The sequence below is a fragment of the Eurosta solidaginis genome, chromosome 2, assembly GCF_040869045.1.
Source record: "Eurosta solidaginis isolate ZX-2024a chromosome 2, ASM4086904v1, whole genome shotgun sequence".
Lineage (NCBI taxonomy): Eukaryota > Metazoa > Arthropoda > Insecta > Diptera > Tephritidae > Eurosta > Eurosta solidaginis.
Window position 1 is genome coordinate 10,120,052 of NC_090320.1, and position 18,237 is coordinate 10,138,288.

At 36.4% G+C, this 18,237-nt stretch overlaps 1 protein-coding gene across 6 annotated transcripts in view; it reads right to left on the reverse strand.

Moving 5' to 3' along the window:
* sNPF (short neuropeptide F precursor) overlaps positions 1 to 18,237 on the reverse strand; it is a 257,147-nt gene that overhangs the window by 116,145 nt on the left and 122,765 nt on the right. For 3 of the 6 annotated variants that reach the window (XM_067764359.1, XM_067764360.1, XM_067764361.1), the window contains one exon: positions 7,908 to 7,954. The exons of the other annotated variants lie outside the window; for them this stretch is intronic. The gene's annotated coding sequence lies outside the window, so the exon portion shown is untranslated. The remainder of the gene's footprint in view (positions 1 to 7,907; positions 7,955 to 18,237) is intronic. 6 annotated transcript variants of the gene reach the window in all.

Below are 18,237 nucleotides of genomic sequence, written 5' to 3' on the forward strand. Positions count from 1 at the left end.
TTGCGGTTTATATAATACTAATTAACTTACATATATATAGTTCTGTATCTTAAGCTGGGTTTCAAAAAAACAAAATAGATGAGAGTGAAGTAGAAACAGGAAGGTTAAGGAGTATAGAGAAATATGTAGATATGTGTAGATTATGTGTAGGTCTTACAACCTTAGACTAACAAAGTTGTTTCTATCATTTAAAAGAGAGGACTGTAGACTCATAACGGGTATTCTGACTGGACCCTGCCTTCTGGCGTCAAATGCCTTTAAATTAGGCTTGGTCAGTGATAGCAGATGTAGGAAGTGCGGGCTGGAGGAGGAAACGATCGAGCACGTTCTGTGCCTGTGCCCTGCGCTTGCCAGGCTAAGACTGCAACTATTAGGAGTGATACAGCTGTCAGATCTAGAAGCAGCAAGTGGCTTAAGTCCTAGGAAGTTTCTAGTATTCGCCAAGAGGATGGAGTTGTTTTATAACATAGGTCCTGGTTTTTGATAGGTTTTTTAGTTTCGTCCTTAAAACAAACTTCTGGTAACACTACGGACTCATTCAGTCTATATGAGGTCCTCATGGAATGGCCAGTTCAACACAACCTTTAAATGGCATATAAGAGTACAAATTCATTGTAATGATCTCGATCAAAGTGTTAAATTTTTCTATGTAAGGAGATTAAACATTTCAAAAGTTACTTATAGCATGGCGCAGTAAATTCCAAAAGCAGAATCGTATTTAGCCCGATAATAGTAACTACCATTTAATATTAAATTAACAATGCCATGAACTTGGCATCACCCAACTTGGTCGTTTTAGTTCTACTTTGCAATTGGAAAAAAGAATGTTGGTTTCATCTGTGGACACATTACATGCAGGACATATATTGTGGAGTTGATTCCTGATAAGTAAGAGCGCAACCTGTTACAGTAGTATTCACATCGAAGTTGTACCACAGTCACTCGTGTCTACCTATGAAGTCTGCTTTGTAAAAAGTTTTTCTGTGTATATTTTAAAGTCGGCCAACTTTGCTTTTTTGAATTTGATGAAAGCGTCGTGATGAATTCGACAGATCGCTCTAGCAAGATCAGTATGAATAGATGGTCGAATACAAATTTTAGCATCGGCTCCGCAGCTAACAGTTCTTGCGCTAACGATAGTGATGTCTGGCGAGCTAAGACAATTTCCTACCACACCTGTGAGGGCGTTCCCATTATCGTGCAAGAGCGTTGTCGTCTCTTTGATCTGCCAAAATCTCGCCCCTACTGTCAGCTGAAGCAGGTTGAAATGCCGCAGACCGTTATGGAGTGGCGTATAAGCCCACTCTCTCCCACACGATTTGTTTGTCTTGTTAGGAGATGAAATGCCGGTGCTGCTGATAGCCGGATTGTCGTAAATATGCAGATGCTCAGTTTCAAATGGTGCTGCTTATAATTTCAATAGCCAAGTAGTTTGTTTCTGATTATATCATAAAGGCAGACCGGTATTATATTATTGCCACCGTTATTGTTGTAATAAAATGTTCTTGTTGCATTTGTAAGTTTTTTTGTTGTAGTTAGCGTTACAGCTTACTATGAACTGTTTAACGCGAAATACAACAACAACAAGCATGTACTTTCGTGACATGTTTCACATGACAAGAGCTAAAAACAACAACAAAATCACATTGGCGCAATCAACTAATTTCCAGCACCACAAATAAAATAATAAACTAAACACGCAGCGGGAAAAAAAGAAATATTTTTTGGCCATCATTTCTTTGTAACAAAAAACCACTGAGCTGGAATGTAATATTATGTTGAAAATAGTAAGCAGAGTATGCTGTATAAGAAAGGAAGACCAAATACATATATACAAAAAAACAATATAATTCACTCAAAGGTATGTAAAACAAATACTACTTCGTATGAAAGAAAGTAGCAATAAAAATATTTTTTACTTCCTTTATATAAAGTCCGTTTCATATTTGTCGGCGAATTCAAGAACAAAATTAGGGAATCTAGGGATCGATTTTGGAGTAACTTCCAGTGGAGCTGGGGTTTGGAAAATTGACAATTTAACATGAAGGAAAATACTTTGAATAGTGGCGCAGGGATCGTGAAATTTAAAAAATTGTCAGAATCTAGAAAATTTGCTTTGGAGTTTTGAGTAACATGATGAGAAAAGTTTTCGCTAGGCGGCGCACGGGTCGAGACAATTAAAAAACTCATACGAGAGATCGTTTTTAAAGCATCTTCCCAGTAACCCAGAGACCTGGAACTATGAGCATAGCTTATGGATCCTATTATATTGTCAAATCAAGACAAAAAGTTCTGCTAAATAGGACAGAGATCTATATATGTAAAAATCCATTAAAAGCATGTAGAATCTTGCGATCGATTTGTAAGTAACTTCTCATTGAGCTAGAAACCCTTGCAATAAGTTAAGGACAGTGACCAAAAAGAGAAAAATCTGCCAGATGGCGGTGGAGTCGATATGATTAGAAATTTCATACGAGACTTGAAATATTGGGAGCCGTATTTTAAGCAACTTCCCGGTAAGCTAGAGATCTGAAATTTAAAACGTGGTTCACAGTTCAATAACAGTTTAACATATGTGACAAAAAGTTGCGCTAGGTGCCGCACGGATCTAGATAGTTTGAAAAATCGTACGAATCGGACCGAATCTTCATCGCTTTTGAGATAATTTCCATTGAGCAACAAACATAATACCTCATACGTAGTTGTGAACGCGATGGCAATGCATTTAGTAAGGGGGAAATTTCGATAGGTGGTGCCAGGTGCGAGATATATAAAAACTTCGTACCAAACTAAGGAATTTTGCGGTCGAATTTTAAGAAAATTTCAGAGAAATTGGGATTCAAAGGCTTGATACCGCAATTCACAGCTTCCGCAACCCAATTATCAATCTCACCTATGCGAGGCGAGTCCTGTTATAGATATTTATATATCATACATATATTTAGCAGGCGAGGCTCTGGCGACCCCAAGTTCCTCATGGTATAGAAGGTACAATGTGGCCATATTGAAGCGTTTACGACAAGAAAATTAGAAATTCATTAGCGTATGTCTGCGTTTTGATTCATTTGTATAAAGGAAGTGTTTAAAATGCTCTTATTTTTTTATTTCTACATTTTTTTTTCACAGATTGCGGTAGCTATTGCCTAGTTAAGTCTAGTGCCATTTTAGTTTGTCACTTGTCGACGCGCCATGTTGTTGTGACAAAGTGATCAAAGTTTCAAATTCGCTAACAATCATATTTCAAAAGAGACTTCTAGTGATGATGGTGCTGTCAAAATATTTATTTCAACAAGCAGGCAGCTTGAATGTTTTCAATTTCAATTCAAAGTTTTTAAACACAACTGAAATGTGTAATGCTGAGTCTAATTATTACTTTTTATATTACAGTATGAAGTTTTAATGAAAATGGAAAAATTTAAGAAAGTGCATACTGCTTTTATTTTCAGTACCGTTATTGCTTCTCTAGTAACTCCGGCTAATCAGGTCTGCAATGATAGCGAACAGGCCTAAGGCTCAACTTAGAAATCTTTCTGCTAAGAGTTGGCTAAAAATAACATGTCTGCTTTTGTTCTTAAAGTACAGATCTTTAGGAGCTTATTTTAAAAACAAGTATGGAAGGCTAAGTTCGGGTGTAACCGAACATTACATACTCAGCTGAGAGCTTTGGAGACAAAGTAAGGGAAAATAACCATGTAGGAAAATGAGCCCAGGGTAACCCTGGAATGTGTTTGTATGAAATGGGTATCAAATGGAAGGTATTAAAGAGTATTTTAAAAGGGAGTGGGCCATAGTTTTATAGGTGGACGCCTTTTCGAGATATCGCCATAAAGGTGGACCAGGAGTAACTCTAGAATGTGTTTGTACGATATGGGTATCAAATTAATGGTATTGAGAGGTTTAAAAGGGAGGAGCCCTAAGTTGTATATGTGAAGGCGTTTTCGAGATATCGACCAAAATGTGGACCAGGGTGACCCAGAACATCATCTATCGGGTACCGCTAATTTATTTATATATGTAATACCACGAACAGTTTTCCTGCCATGATTCCAAGGGCTTTTGATTTCGCCCTGCAGATTTTTTCATTTTCTTCTACTTAATATGGTAGTTGTCACACCCATTTTGCAAAGTTTTTTCTAAAGTTATGTACATTTTGCGTCAAAAAACCAATCCAATCACCATTTTTCATCCCTTTTTTTCATATTTGGTATAGAATTATGGCATTTTTTCATTTTTCGAAATTTTCGATATCGAAAAAGTGGGCGTTGTTATAGTCGGATTTCGCCCATTTTTAATACCAAGATAAAGTGAGTTCAGATAAGTACGTGAACTAAGTTTAGAAAAGCTATATCGATTTTTGTTCAAGTTATCGTGTTAACGACCGAGCGGAAGGAAAATTAAAGCTTGCATAACTTTTAAATTGCCTTCTTTTAAAAGTGCGCAGTGTCACGCCCATTGTCCAAAATTTTACTAATTTTGTATTCTGCGTCATAAGGTCAACCCACCTACCAAGTTTCATTGCTTTATCCGTCTTTGGTAAAGAATTATCGCACTTTTTCGGTTTTTCGAAGTTTTCGATATCGAAAAAGTGGGCTTGATTATAGTCCGACTTCGTCCATTTTAAATAGCGATCTGATATGAGCGCCCTGGAACCTACATACCAAATTTCATTAAGATACCTCAGAATTTACTCAAGTTATCGTGTTTACGGACAGACGGACGGACGGACATGGCTAAATGAATTTCTTTTTTCGCCCAGACCATTTTGATATATCTATCTCGAATAGTTTATGCCGTTACGGGTACCGTTATGCGAGCTCTGCTCAGCTGAGTATAGTTAATAAACAATTTTTGAAACAAACATTCTCATTGCACTGGAACAGAATGGAACCCGCAACGGAAAGGTAGCGGAAGGTAATGGCGCTTTAAGGAGCTTGACAAGTAACTACATCCCTAGCCATTGGACTGCTTCAGCAGCATCACACACAATTGCACCGCTAATTACCACTACGCACCTTCATAATTATAAGCGGTCATCAAGAAGATATAAGAAACCGACACAATGAAATGAACGCAACTTGCATGCATTTCAATGACAAGACAATAGCTGCTGCCAATACGCAAACTTCTTAAACAACTTAAGCCCGTACAACAAAGCCTTGTGTGAACAGCCCACTTAATTTATTTTGCAAAAGCCCCCCACTTTCGACAGTCAATCGTGTTGGTGACTTTGGTAGTTCGGTTTGTTGTGTCAGAGATTTGGGGGTGAATGCAATTTACATTTCGTAGTTCTCTCGCTTCCAAGACTCTGATGCGTCCGCCGCTTGCGTGCCTAAAGGGTCAGAGAAGCAAACAAATTTAGGCTTCATGGAGCTGCCGGTTACTTTGATGTTGAGCTTTCCATTATACTCATCCACATAATATGACATCGAATTATCATTCACCAATCTGTCCCTACGGGTATTGCCACCATTCACTATTTACCATTAACCACCCATGAGTAACGGTTCATCATGCACCGCGCATCGTATGAATGTTCACACCTAACTCCACCGATCCGTGCGAACATCAACTAATTGCTCTACCAGGTTCGCCTCTTCAACGGTATTTTTGGGTAACCCTCAGCCGATTCGCCACTAATCCATTACACTGCTTTGTTTTTACATCCGCCATCTGTTTATGGATTTACCGTTTGCCGATCCAACAGTAATTGTGGGCATCCTTCAATCGTTCCACCATAAACCCTATTCACTGGATGGATTTGGTAGCCGACATACGTTCACAAAAATTATACTGGTAGCTTTGCCTTTCTCCAGCATCACGTAATTAACGTGTTTTCATAAGTAAAGGTACTTCTACTGCACTCTTGATTGGGTGAATGCGCCCACAACCTTCAACCAAGCCCCCCCCGCAAGTTATTCACTTCTAGGCTTCGCTTTTTGCTTATCACATTAGTACAGCATCTTTAAGGCTGAAAATTTTCAAGAACAGACTCCCTGTATAAAATGTGATCAGTTCAGGATGAAACCGGGATGAGTTGCAAATGCGCCTGCGACTATAGCCAATTTTTATCTCCTTTTATATGTTGACCATCCCTTTTGTTTGAGCATGTTCTATGAAGAGACCAATTGTACCTTTTTATGAATGAAGGAGTACTGTCTTTGTACTGCTACGGATACTATCGAACGAACCAGTTTTGCTTGTGCATCTCCTAGAAGAGACTAATTGTACCCTTTTATGCTTGAACAGGTATCATCGAACAGATAATCTTTGTACCATTTTGTGCACTGTCAGATAGCTCTCCTTTTTTGGAAACGGTGGGACAGGCCCTCTTTCTACGGAAATACCTTATGATATTTAAGGCGATGTATCACAAGTACACCTATTCCCGCCGCTGGTAGATCAATTATAGCCCATTACAGACGAAATATATCAATCGCGACCATTATCGGTTCACAGTAAGGGAGGACAATATCGTAACGAGTTGTAGGAAACGAACCACGAAGATTTCATGAATGGGCTTGAGCCCATTAGATAACACAGTGCTACAAAAAAAAAAAAATTATCTCAAGAACTTTAATAGCGACCTAGTGTCCGTTGTAGGTCTTGATGAGTAGATCAAGAGGCTATGTTTCAAAATTTTCTAACACCCCGAAATTTTCAAGTTATTGTTGAAAAACTGTTTTTCTTGTACCTCGCGCATTCAAAAATTCGTTACTCCGTAATTTTTCCATCACTTTTTGATTGCTTAACAGTTTTGGAAAGCTGAAAGATATGGCTTTAAAACTATGTATATTTCTTTACACTTTTTATAGCAAATTCTTGAGATTTTTTAAAAGTTATCTAAAATTTTCTCGTTTTTTTTTTTAATTTTTCAAAGTTTGACGGCTTTTTAATGTATCATTTCTTTAAGGAATTATTATTTTTCTTAAAGAAGTTGAGAGAACATTCTATTTCGACTAAAAAAAGTACTGGTTGATCAAATTCGGTTGAGAATTGTTGAAATGACAACACTTTTTGTGAACAAGAAAATTTTGCTCTCATCGTAGAATCGATATCGCGCCATGTCATGATTGAATGTATGATTTCAGTATATCGCTGCTATCGTATTGAACATTCTTATCGTTTCTTTTATTCCACCCATTATTTTTTGTTATAACAAAATTTCAATTATTGACTTTAATTATTTAAACAATTTCGATATTTTTTATTTATCTACATATATCATCTCTCGAGTAATTTTATTTCGCTTCTATGTTGCAGAGAAAAAATAAAGAAAAAAATAGTTACAAATATATTTACATAAAATTTTGTTTTATATTATGTACTTAATACAAAAAAAAAACTTCGAATTTCGATAGCTGTTAAAAATGTTTGCTAGATCTTTTGCGTTTATAAGCCACATCGTCAGTATCGCGTTCTAGAGACCAGCAATAATTTGCCAGCATTCTGATCTGACTTTTTCCGACAAAGCGTTTTTCGATCTCTAATAGTTCCTGATGGAACCGTTCTCCCTGTTCGTCACTGAATTGTCCAAGATTTTTTTTTTTTTTATTATTTTTTTTTTATATTTTTAAAGGCCTATCTTTCAGCTTTCCAAAACTGTTAAGCAATCAAAAATAGATGAAAAAATGACGGAGTAACGAATTTTTGAATGCGTGAGGTACAAGAAAAACAGTTTTTCAACAATAACTTGAAAATTTCGGGGTGTTAGAAAATTTTGAAACACGACATCTAGATTTACTCATCAAGACCTACAACGGACACTAGGTCGCTATTAAAGTTCAAAATCAGTGTAGCACCGTGTAATTACATCACGTATGAGAAATAATTGAGATACTTTGTAAATATATTCTGGCGACTTTTTTACATATCCAAGTTAAATAATTTCTTTGGTTTTGTGCACTCACCAAATAAATTTGCTGCAACAGTTTGTTAATCAAATTTCTTTTGTGACCTGCAAAAAAGAACAAAATTTTTGTAAAAATTGCATAACCTAACACAATACGCAAATGTGTGCCAGAAATTAATGAATAAACATGCAGCAAGTTTGCTCTGTTTGAAAACACGGAAGCCATGGATAATAAAAAGTTGAGTAATATGAAAACTGCATAGAATGTTTCAAATCATTTTAATGTAGGGTGATCGATTTTAAATAAAATTTGGCATTCGTACTCATAATATTATTTGTACCTTTATCCTATTACTACCCTTATACTGATGGCGGACATGACTTCTTTATCTCTGGGTGCCAGCATTGACACAAACAAACGAGTCGACCGAGTCGGCTCTGGAAGTGACCGGGATAAAACTTTTTCGAAAGATTCAAGAACCATTGCATTAAGTTGGGCTTTCTTATCTTCTCCATTTTTTATGTGATCGTAGCACATATTTAGAAATCCATAGTTTGACTCTGGGGCACTCAACAACAAACTAAATTTTGTATACTCAGTTGAACAGAGCTCACAGAGTATATTAACTTTGATTGGATAACGGTTGGTTGTACAGGTATAAAGGAGTCGAGATAGATATAGACTTCCATATATTAAAATCATTAGTATCAAAAAAAATTTGATTGACCCATGTCCGTCCGCCCGTCCGTCTGTCCGTTAACACGATAACTTGAGTAAATTTTGAGGTATCTTAATGAAATTTGGTATGTAGACTCCTGGGCACTCATCTCAGATCGCTATTTAAAATGAACGAAATCGGACTACAACCACGCCCACTTTTTCGATATCGAAAATTTCGAAAAACCGAAAAAGTGCGTTAATTCATTACCAGACGGATAAGCGATGAAACTTGGTAGGTGGGTTCACCTTTTGACGGAAAATAGAAAATTAGTAAAATTTTGGACAATGGGCGTGGCACCGCCCACTTTTAAAAGAAGGTAATTTAAAAGTTTTGCAAGCTGTAATTTGGCAGTCGTTGAAGATGTCATGATGAAATTTGGTAGGAACGTTACTCACATTACTATATTTAAGCCAAATAAAAATTAGCAAAATCGGATGACGAACACGCCCATTTTTTAAAAAAAAATTTTTTAAGTCATATTTTAAGAAAAAATTCAATATCCTTACAGTATATAAGTAAATTATGTCAACATTCAAATCCAGTAATGATATGGTGCAACAAAATACAAAAATAAAGGAAAATTTCAAAATGGGCGTGGCTCCGCCCTTTTTCATTTAATTTGTCTAGAATACTTTTAATGCCATAAGTCGAACAAAAATTTACCAATCCTTGTGAAACTTGGTAGGGGCATTGGTTCTATGACGATAACTATTTTCTGTGAAAATGGGCGAAATCGGTTGAAGCCACGCCCAGTTTTAATAGACAGTCGGTCTGTCCTTCCGCTCGGCCGTTAACACGATAACTTGAGCAAAACTCGACAGATCTTTACTGAACTTAGTTTACGTACTTATCTGAACTCACTTTATCTTGGTATAAAAAATGGCCGAAATCCGACTATGACCACGTCTACATTATTGCTGATATCGAAAATTACGAAAAATGAAAAAAATGCCATAATTCTATACCAAATATGAAAATAGGGATGAAACATGGTAATTGGATTGGTTTATTGACGCAAAATATAACTTTAGAAAAAACTTTGTAAAATGGGTGTAACACCTACCATATTAAGTAGAAGAAAATGAAAAAGTTTTGCAGGGCGAAATCAAAAGCCCTTGGAATCTTGGCAGGAATACTGTTCGTAGTATTGCATATATAAATAAATTTTTGGTCGATATCTCGAAAAGGCCTTCAAATATACATCTAAGGGCCACTCCCTTTTAAAACCCTCATTAATACCTTTAATTTGATACCCATATCGTACAAACGCATTCTAGAGTCACCCCTGGTCCACCTTTATGGCGATATCTCGAAAAGGCCGTCAACCTATAGAACTAAGGCCCACTCCCTTTTAAAATACTCATTAACACCTTTCATTTGATACCCATATCGTACAAACGCATTCTAGACTCACCCCTGGTCCACATTTATGGCGATATCCCGAAATGGCGTCCACCTATAGAACTATGGCCCACTCCCTTTTAAAATACCCTTTAATACCTTCCATTTGATACCCATGTCATACAAACACATTCCATGGTTACTAGGTTAATTTCCCTTATTTTGTCTCCAAAGCTCTTAGCTGAGTATGTAATGTTCGGTTACACCCGAACGGGCGCAACACTGCCCACTTTCCAAAAGCTTCATCTCACCAAATAGTGCGAAGATAATCTCGAGGTAGTCCCGAAAGCATTGAGATATACGTTGAAGAATCTCAGAGATAGTCTCAAAACTATATCGAAAGGGTTCAAAATTGAACCCGGAATAGTAAGAAAATTACAGGAGATATCCCTAACTGACCCAGAGATAGTTACTGAAACCATTAAAAACTGATGCAGAAAACCATTCTAAAATGGTTCCGAAATTATTCCAATAAAGTTCCGAAATGATCCCGCGTCCACAATAGTCCCGTAAATATCTCGAAATCATCACTTTCCAAATAACTACGATACAGCTCCTGAAACCATCCCAAACTGAACCAAAAAACAATTCTCAAATGATTCAGAAACTCTCACAAAATAGTTCCGAAGTTATCCTAAATCCAATCTTGAAATAACAATGAGATAATCTGCAAATTATCCTTCAAACTATACCGAAACTATTTCGAGAGTCACGAAATAATAAAAACAGAAATTATCTCTATATGGTCCCGAAATGATTTTGAAATTGTCCTGCAATAGTCGAGAAAACTATTTAGAAATTATTCGTGGATAGTGCCGAAATTTTTTTTAGAAACTATTCGTGGACAATGCCGAAATTTTTTTTTAATGGTCCGAAACAGTCGCTGAACTGGAAAGCAAAGTAGTCCCTAAGAAGTTTTGAAACATTCCAGAAATTTTTACGAAATATTCCCAACATTATAACGAAAAAAATAACAAAATGGGCTGAAGTTGGTTCATAGCTGACGCAAATACAAAATATCTTCGGGGTTAGGGGGTCAGAATATTCCCGCGGTAGGTATACCTGTCGTTAGAGGCGACTAAAATACTAGATTCGAGGGGCTGTGTAGCGCAACCCTTCAGGTTGCCAGCGCAATATATAGCCCAAAGCCTTCGGGGGAGCAACCTTATCGCTACAAAAACAAAATCTTCGGTCTTAACCAAGTACACCTATAACTAAATTTAAACTCTTCTCGAGTGTCGTGAATATTCAAATAAATATTGCCCCTAGATCCCTACTAACACTTGGGTATCTGGTAGTCAAATTTTTTCCAAATACATCAAGCGTGTAATGAAAATTAAAAAGCATTAAAAATAAACTCTTCCCAAAGGGCGGCCGATTCTCGAATAAAATTTAGCACAAATCTGCTTAGGCTTATAATCAAAATCAATCACCCTAGTACCACCATTTTTTTTATTACATATCCGCTCATTTTTCATAACCCATATATGTATAATCAATCATACTTTGAGGCGCCTAACCCACTACGTGCAACTGCTCGTTTACATACAAATAGCAGCATTGCAATTTTTTCAGCGTTAAATTGTGCGGAAAATGTGTTGCATAGCAAACAAAAATAAATGAAAAATAGCTTTGAAAAAAAAAATAAAAATTCATAAAAACTCGCGACACAAAAGCCGGCATACACACACACACAAAAGTGCAGGCTGCATTTCACAATACCTTTCACTTTTTAAACAAACAAATGCCTTAACGATGCTTATGCCACGCCAGCATGCGTGTAACGTTCACATTTATTTTAGTGCTGTGCCATTTCACATATTTTCATTACTCATATCCTGCTGCACAACGAACAGTAAACACAAACCGCTAACTTTGAGTAAAGTCGCTGACATACATACACCGGCCACTTATATGTTGCATACTTTTAGGCACAAAGAATCATACATTTATTTTGAATAAAAGATGCTTTGTGAACGTTTAGCCATTTTTTTGCTCTCAAAATTTGTTTTTGTTATATTTTTGACAAATGTCAGTGGCCATTTCATTTGCAGTAATGCACCAACTCTTTATTCATTCACTTTATAAAATGCATTTACTTGATGAAATCCGAGAATATGACTTCATAAAAAGCTAGGAGTTACTGCAGAATGTAAGGCGCGATAACCTCCGGAGAGCTTTTAGGTCGAGCTTCTCTTCCAATTTGCGTCGCGCTTCTTTTAATTTTTCCTCGGCGGGACGGGACCTACTTGTCTTATGCCGACTCCGAACAGCATCTGCAAGACAAATGAGTTTTCACTGATAGCTTTCCATGGCAGAAATACACTCTGTGTGCTCGCCAAACACTGCCGAGGGGCGACCCCGATTAGAAACATTTTTTTGCTAATTGAAAAAACTTGTTGCTAAAATTATGATGTTGCTTTGCCCGGGGCGTTAACCCAGGATCTTCGGTGTGGTAGGCGGCACACTTGTTGTTGTTGTTGTAGCAGTGCTTCGCCCATCCAATAGGTGCGACCGATATTGTCATCAATATCCTCTAACGGGTGTCCAAGGAAACTTGCTGTTCCAGCAGGGGTGGAGCATAATGAGAGGGGTGTTAGAGGCGTGTAGAGACAAACTTTCTGCAAAGTGCATACAAAACCACATAGAAGAAGAAAGGAAATGTTTCCCCCTAAAAGTATGCAACAATTCTATATGCTTTGTGCACTGATTACAAAATATGTTGCATACTTGAAGGCGCAAATATTCCTTTCTTTAATGCTTCCTTCAATTTGAGTTGTGCTCCTTTTTTTTTGTTTGCTACACGTTGGCGGAACGGGACCTAAATGATTTATGCGAACTCCGAACGGAAAGTTTTTCATGGCAGAAACACACTTGAGAGTGTTTGGAAAACCATTGCCGAAGGGCGACACTGCTTAGAACAACTTTTTCTACTAAAAAAAAAAAAATAAAACACAATTGTATATATGTAAGTAAGACAAAGCAACATCGAAAATTTTTAAAAACGTTGTTTCAATTAGAAGAAAGTTATTCTAAGCGTAGTCACCTCTCCGGTAGTGATTCGGCAAATACTCCAAGTGTATTTCTGCCATGAAAAGCTTCTCAGTGTCGGCATAAACCATATAGGTCTTATCTCGCCAATTTTCAGGAGCACGACTCAAATTGGAAGAAAAGCTCGGCCAATCTTTTCGGAGGTAAATCGCGCCAAATATTTTTTTTTTTTTAGGTGCATCTACATTTCAATTAACTAAATAATCGTCTTTTCATTAAGTCTGAACAAGCCAGCTTAAAGGATTATCTCAGAGTTACTATGAGAATTTTTCATTAGGTTAAAAATTTAAAATATTTTGTTCACTATTTAATTCAGTTTAATACATAATTTAAAAAAAAAAAATTTATAAAAGCAAATAGAAATAAACAAAGTAGTAGCATCTAAATACCATATATTAAATAGGCAAATATTGACTCATTATTTATTCCATACAAATTTATTTAGTATTGAACCAATGTGTTGCCAGTTTTTGTATATGCTCTCAATACAATTAACATAAATTTAAAATGTGTCCTAGATGTATGAATTAATGAAATAAATTGAAAAAGCCGCATTAAATCAGTGACAGTAAGTTACTGCATACGGTCACACATCGATTGGAAGGCCCGTGAGACATGCAAAATTTCTGTTTTCAATATTGAAACAGAGCAGGAGTTGAGAACGCCAGTTTATGTGTTTAATATTTCTATGATATATTTGTATCATATTATTTCACTTTTCTCGACTTTTCCAATTATAAAAAAATTGGTTCCAAGGAAAGTCGCTCTGGTTTGGTTTGGCAAACAATACGAGTGTATTTTTGCCATGATGCCGTTTGGAGTCCCATAAATCATATAGGTCCCCGTACCGCTAATTTATAGGGAAAAACTTAAAGAAAAGTACCATGCAGATTGGATGTCATCGGAGGTAAATCGCGCCAAGTACTTATTTTATTCAATCATCGGTCCAATCCAATTAGGAATGTGTATCTTCACATAAATTTGGAGAGATTAAGCTCCCAAGCAACATAATCGTAGGACTCCATTTGTTAAGTGGTAGCAACGGCTCTATTAAGACCTATCTTAATTGCCCCGTCAACTTCTATTTTAGAACTACAATATGAAAAAGCCTGTGCTCTGACCTTTCTTTTGGCATCCATAATCATATTCTAAAAACACATTCCATGGATACATACACCTGGTCTTGGTTAAGGTCAAAATCTGCTAAAAAAAGGAAGATGTTTGAATAATAATTATCCTTTGTGAATGCCCTAGTCAAAATCATTCGTTTGATACCCATATCGTAGGAAACCATTCAGGGGTACCTCTGGTCAATTTTGGGCTGTAGCTCGTGAACGAATTGATATATCGAAAGCTCTTATCCGCAGCTTTTATTTGACACCCATAGTAACTATACAAACACATTCGAAACTACCTTAAATACCGTTGTCCCACACACATAACAATTCATTGTTCTAGTTTCAACTTCGTAAAATTTTCTACAGTGCAATACTTATATAAAAAGGCTAGTGATGTAGCACATTCTTAGAACGATTACTTCTGAGTTTGCTGTTCCCGTTGCACATCTCATCATTATATTTCGGGGCGCTCTTGTATCAGAACTGCAATTTACTTTAGATCTCATTATCAACGCCTTTTTTCCTAAGAAGTTAAACTTCAAAAATCAAAAACCTACTAAGATTTTCCATTAAGAATATTTTCGACCGATATGGAAGGAAACAAAAACTTCATTCTTTTTCTATTCTGCTACGCGTTTCAGTACAACCTAAAGGAAATAAATTAGACTCCCTGATAAAGATGTATGAGAAGCACGCGTAAGGGAATAAAAAAACTGAAGTTGTCTTCTTTACATCTGCAGAAAAGTTCCTTAAAGGAAAATGATTGTACATATTTTTTTGCAGGAAATACACAACTCGAGTCTAAACAAGAATTCCTTGCGAGTTTTTTGAATTTCCCATTCCTCTTATTCTGAATTAAAATTCATAGACATTTTTTCACTTCTCCCTTTCCTCTTACACTGAACAATGCTCAAAAAAGGGAAAAGCGGTTAAGGGAGAAAAGAAGGAATTATGGATATTGTAACGAATTTAGGGAAATTCCGCTTATTCCAGGCTTTCTGCTAACGTTCGAATCGCTAAACTGTTGAATAAATAACTCCAATATTCAATAATGCAAAATGGTCTTTATTATACTACTTTGAGAGTACTTCACAATAACACTTATACTTCACAACCAATAGCGTGCTTATATCAAAGCTGATTAGTCATGCCTCAGCTTGCGCTGCTTCTATACTCTCTGTTTTTTCGTTCATCCATTTCTCCGAAGGTTTAGTCATTTCGCGAAACTGTATTCCAGAACAATTATATCTCTTGCTGGGTTATTAGTTATATACAATATACATGTAGTTTATGTCTATCTTATAGCCATATGCGGGTGTATGCGTGAGTACTACTTCGGCTGATGACTACATCTGTGTGAGTTATCTCTTCGTTGCCTTGTATGTATGTGAGTAATTGATGATTGATTTGTTTAGGTACACAGGAGTGGCAACTTGCTATATTGTTGTTGTGCCTTTATTTAACAACCTTAGTGATGCTAATATTCGTCACAATATGAATGAAAGGAAGATTTCGCTGCCATTTTAAGGATTTGTTTCACTTGTTAAACTGAAGGGAAAGCATACAAATTAGCTCGAAGTCGTACAGTATACAAATGATGCAAGTCCATCCAAAAACGGCAAAGGATTTCTTAAGGGAGATAGAAAAGGTTTAAATAGATACTGACGTATTACGAAGAGAAGTGTTGCAACCGGCACGGCCTCCAGAAAAATGTTTTGTCGAATGGAAAAAGGCAACACCATCGAATTTGTGTAATCGCTTAGCCTTCTTTTAATACTCCTCTGTTGATGTTGCTGTAACACCAATTTATTACCCATTTCGTACTGCTCAGTGGAATAGCACTTTATCTCGACTGTCGTTCCAAAAACGCCCGTCCTAGAATGCGGTGGAAGCATATCCTATTTCCGATTTTGTTTTAAAAATGACCTATCTGAGCTCAAATTCAATACACTTTGACATAAGCTGCGGCCTTTATGCAAGATATTCTGATATAGGGCGTTCTTCAAACAAATTCTGGGACAGGGTGTTTTTGGAAGACTTTTTTCGAAATTTCCGATCACAAAAAAGCGAGCGTTCTTCTCATTCATTTTCATATAGTATATTTAATACTTTTTAGGTTTTGCTCAAGTTACCGTGTCAAAGGCCCGCCCGGTCAGATGAGCGGTCTAACATGGTTTGGTCGACTTCTCTTTCTATTCTGAGGATTTTTAAATGTGGAAGACTATATCCGTCCCTCTACGTTTGTTTCGTACACAATGTACTTAATCCGGCCTTGTTAATTCACATAAAATATATGTGCAAACAAAATTCAATTATTCATTTACAAGATCTGGCTGCTCAACAATGTTTAGTCAATGACAAAATCTTATTATGTGGTATTCTAAATATTTTCATGGTAGTGTGCAAGTAAAATTAAATTTAATTTTTTATGGGAAATTAAAAATATTTACCATTTTGAAATTGTACATTGTATGGCTTTATAAGGAAATTAATTGGAAATGTCATTATGGTCAAAGGTTTAAACTCAACAAATTTTATAAATGACCGCAACAATGGGGCCTTGATAATTCCATTTGCATTGTGGATTCTCATCCCAATTTTCACCTCTCCCTCACTGTGGTTTTTTCAACATTCACCACTGACATAAAAAATATTTAATTCGACTACAATAGAATAATTTATGTCCGCCTGTGTCAGACCAAAGCAATCAACTACTTAAGTTTTAAGTCATCTTGTAAACCATCACCAAAGTCGAAGCAGAAAATGCCACGCAAAGATAAGAGCAGTTGGAAAATAAGTCGACTTCGCAGCAGCGATAGATTAATTTGCATGCATTAAATAAATATTTACCACCCTCACTTTAGATTAATATAGCTCAAAGTAGCACATTAACGTCTTAAATATTGTTAAGCTACTTTACCGCTCTCGTAATTCGGCTTCTTGTTGATTATTTTCGCATTTTATTCCTCTGCAAACTTCTACATGTAAATCAGCAGTGCTAAGTGGCTTGTAGTTACAAGGAGACCAGAAAATTCGGTGAATTGATCGCATTATGGTTAATTCAACAGAGTTTCCGCTAAGAGAACATATTTTTTAGTCATTTCATAAGAAGAGAAACTTTTGGTTTTAAGCTAACATTCTGTAAAAATTCTCCACAATCTAACTGATTTTTCTGTTAAAAGAACAACTGTCAGTATTATGCAAATACGTCAGATAGTTTTACCAAGAAGCTTACGCTCAAGGTGCTCACTACTTTGACCATGGTGCCACAGAAATCTCTTCATATACACAGCCTTCAGAGTTATTCTAATGTTGACGAAAATCTGTTAGTTTAACAGTTTTGATTGGTATTGTCAACAACAAAAACAGTATGCAGCCACACCTATGTACATGTATACATTGAAGCAAGCAGCCACACTTATGTACATGTATACATTAAAGTAAGCAGCCACACATATGTACAAGGTAACGAAGAATATTCCATACACATAACCAGCAGCTTGAAGTAGAGAGACTATTTCCGATACATGTATAAGAGCAGAAGTTGTTACTGACACATATAGCTAAATAACCAAGTATGAGATACAACTGGGTTAAAAGGCATATGTGAGTCCTACGGTCATCCAAAGTTCTTAGCAGAAATCCGATATATCAATTTGTATAGAATTTCAGAAAAGTACGCGGTGCCATGCAGGGAGATTCCATATAAGGAAATTGAGATAGGCGAGGCAGAGGGAATGAAAGTGGGAGTGGGAGTGGAATTAGTGGTAGTAGTGGTAGATTAAGAGTGGGAGTCAGAGTTACTGCCAGAGTGAGTGCGAATTAATAAATTTGTATAAGAATTAAGTCATTATATCATATATCAAACTTAACACTGTAAAAGACAATGTCTTAACTGTGTATCAAATAAACAAAAGAAGAGTTAGAGGTTTATGGAGATAAACGTCAAAAGAGAAAGCCTGGAAAAAGGAGATATGGAAGATAGAGTAGATGATGATGGGATATATAGTGCCTGCGGAAATGGAAGACCACTTCTTAAATTAAGGCTAACCAAATTTCGGCCAAGAAGGTCGCTAGTTGTTAAATAAATTTGTTT